We start from the raw sequence: 2,972 nt of genomic DNA, 5'->3' as shown, positions 1-2,972 counted from the left end.
AGCCCGAGCATTGTGAGCTACAAGACTCTCGTTCCATCGCTCCACAGGATGCGATGGCGCAGGACGTAGTAGCTGTGTAAATGTGCTAGGAATCGGAATCTTCATCCACTGGAAGGGAAGATCGTCGCTACAAGTGCAGAAGACGAAGACTACGACGTGTCAATGCGGTCATTTGCATTCTTAACATTTTAGAGCGCTTTATATCTGTGGTCGAGCATTGCACGCGTTGTAGGACAGCAACGATCGACGAATCGCGGTCTGCTCTGCTCTCCAAAGTGTCTTCTATCACTGCGCCAGCGTTGGGCGATTCTATTTCAAACGTGATGTTGCCGGCAAGCGGCGTCGGCGTCCTGGCGTGATGCCGCTAAGAGGCACTGCGATCTTAGTTTGGCGCGCATCTTGGATCGCGTCTCGCGACCGCTGTGCGCCTCGCACGTCGACGCAGCCTCGCTTTTTGGGCTACCCACTGCGTCCTTTTTCAATGGGCCTGGTCGGGGTTAATCCAGTTTCTGACAAAAAGATGTCAACTGGGCGAGATTGGGATAACGGTTTCCAAAGGTCGCGCCAGACAATTCTCCAAGCCACGCCACCCCATCGTGGACTTGCGTTTATATTCTTTGTCCACTGAAAGAGGTACTACCTGTATTAGTTATACCTTCCGTGAGCGGTACAAACACACGAACCAAGTACTCACGACCACATGATGAATGTGCGTATGCACGTCGTCTATTCAACATAGTATCTCGACGATTCAACGTCCACGGGCCTCTTGTGCTCGGTGCTTGTTTCAACCATCCACGCGATGTAGAAGACGCAGCGCATTGCAGTACACCTCCTGAAATCGACACTCAGGAGACCGTGGCACACACATAGAGCAACGTACCGACTTGGAGGTAAGCGTTGGACGGTATGGCCTGGGGCGTCCTCAACGAGGTGCGACCTTGTCGTCTCGAGGCGACAGATCGCGGCGCGCACGACGAATGTCAAAGCGCAAAAGAGGCACAGCAAGCATCACGCGAGCGTCTCGAGATGGCTCTGCGTTTTCGCGGCGACTACGAGTCGCAGCGGCGCCAAAGAGCAGAAAGTAGCAAGTCGAGGCGTCTTTCGAGGACGCTAGGAAGCGCTGCACGCTATAAAGCGTCCACGCGCATGATCGGCGAGCCCGGCGGCTGCCAACACGGCGTGGCCACGAGACGGTCCGTCTCCATGACCGCTATAGCTTGAGCACGTCATCCACATAATCAGCGTCCAGCCACGTGGCAAGAGCCGTCGGCAGACGCGCTAGGCTATGATGCGGGAAGTCTGGCCATTCTCCTTGGCGAATCGCGAAGTCCGGATACGTTAATCCTGCCCTCGTAAAATAAACTTGAGCTAAAAACTCGGCAATTCTATCTGAAATTGATTTGGTTTTATAATTACGCCATCTGGATCATCCGGACCAATGTTGCCGAGGCATCAGGCCATGACCTCCGGCTATTCAAGATACGAGTATCAAGGGTCAGTAATTTGACCCTTGCTAGTATGCGCAAGTCAGGACCAGCACGGATGGCGTCAAGGTCAATCCATGCAATCTCGTTGATGCGTGCTGTAGTACAACGCAGACGCCGCTGCCCGAGCCTTGAGGTTACAGCAAGGTTATCGCCTTCTTTGCCGGTAGCTGTCGAGTGATCTTGAGCGAGAGCTGAGTGGATGGCCGCTAGACTGGTACAACAGCGCGTGTATTGTGTGCAAGCTAAGTGCATGGCAGATTGTTTTGGGCTATCGCTTGTTCGCAACGATATAGCTGTGTCGCCTTCGCGGTTGATGTCACGTTTGAACGGTTTGCTGGTTCTGCTACCCGATGATCGACTATGCTGAATGACAATGCAGGATGGATTGGTCTCATTGACGACAACGCGAGTCGGAGTCTTGGATCAAGCTCACCAAGGCTTCATGATAGCTACCCGGAACGGAGCGGACAATCTTCTACGCCGGTAATGTATCTTTTGGTATCTAGTCTTACCCAATTTTTAGAGACGATAAAAATGAAGTCCTTGTGGCCTAATGGATAAGGCATCGCTCTCCGAAGGCGGAGATTGCGGGTTCGAGTCCCGTCAAGGACTTTTTGTACTAGCGCACTATCTTATAACGTACGCCGCACTAGGTGTCCATACCATAGGTATGCATAGGTCTACACTTATTCGTTATTTTAGTATCCCGGCCACGAATTTGTATTAAAGCTGTGCTACTATATGTGGACTCGGTATGGGTTGCCGCTAACGTTAACGCTGTAAAGTTTCGAGAGCGTGCACGAGAGTCAGTGGTATATACAGCGACCTCAACCAGCTCATCTTCGCAGCGCTTGGTCTGAACGCAGCAATAAACGGGACCTAGCGCGGCTACGATGGATAACGGCAAAGCCCTGGATGTACACTGATCTGATGTGATGACCATGCCGACGCGACCCGTCGTACCGTCCAATTTCTATACTGAGCCTTCATACGACGGTTTTCGTACGGTGGTTTTTCTCCGCATCTCCGAAGACTACAAGAACTACATGACAACTCCGGCCTAACGAAATGCGCGCGGATGATCGCCATGGTTTTCCTTCCTCACCCGCGGCCACAAGCGTCGTTGGGCGACGACAGAAGAGCCAGACGAGCCCCCGCGCCGCCGCCTGCGCAGCCACGGACCGGCGAGCGAATGAAGAAGAAGGAGATTGCTAGTCTCTACGTATGCGAAGTCTTTGTGTAACTATGAAGATAACGCGAAACACGTTCATATATATATAATGCATGTCATTTGTTTACTTATTAACTCCCACGCATTCAGGCGTAGCGCTACGTATGCGAAGTCTTTGTGTCATAATGAAGATAACGCGGAACACGTTCATATATATATAGAATATCTCAACATCTCAACATGAGCCCACCGAATGGACCAAAACTAGCTGGCAAGTTCGGTCGGCTTCAATATGTAACACAAGTAAGCAC

The 2,972-nt window shown here is 51.8% G+C and overlaps 1 non-coding gene across 1 annotated transcript; it reads left to right on the top strand.

The window, feature by feature from the left end:
• Positions 1-2,029: 2,029 nt before the first annotated feature.
• On the top strand, positions 2,030-2,102 carry SDRG_11175. The gene has a single exon. It is a non-coding gene; the product is annotated as a tRNA-Arg (tRNA).
• Positions 2,103-2,972: the final 870 nt, after the last annotated feature.

The sequence above is a fragment of the Saprolegnia diclina genome (genome assembly GCF_000281045.1).
Source record: "Saprolegnia diclina VS20 unplaced genomic scaffold supercont1.39, whole genome shotgun sequence".
In the NCBI taxonomy this organism is placed as follows: domain Eukaryota; phylum Oomycota; class Saprolegniomycetes; order Saprolegniales; family Saprolegniaceae; genus Saprolegnia; species Saprolegnia diclina.
This window is presented reverse-complemented; position numbering and strand designations above follow the sequence as displayed.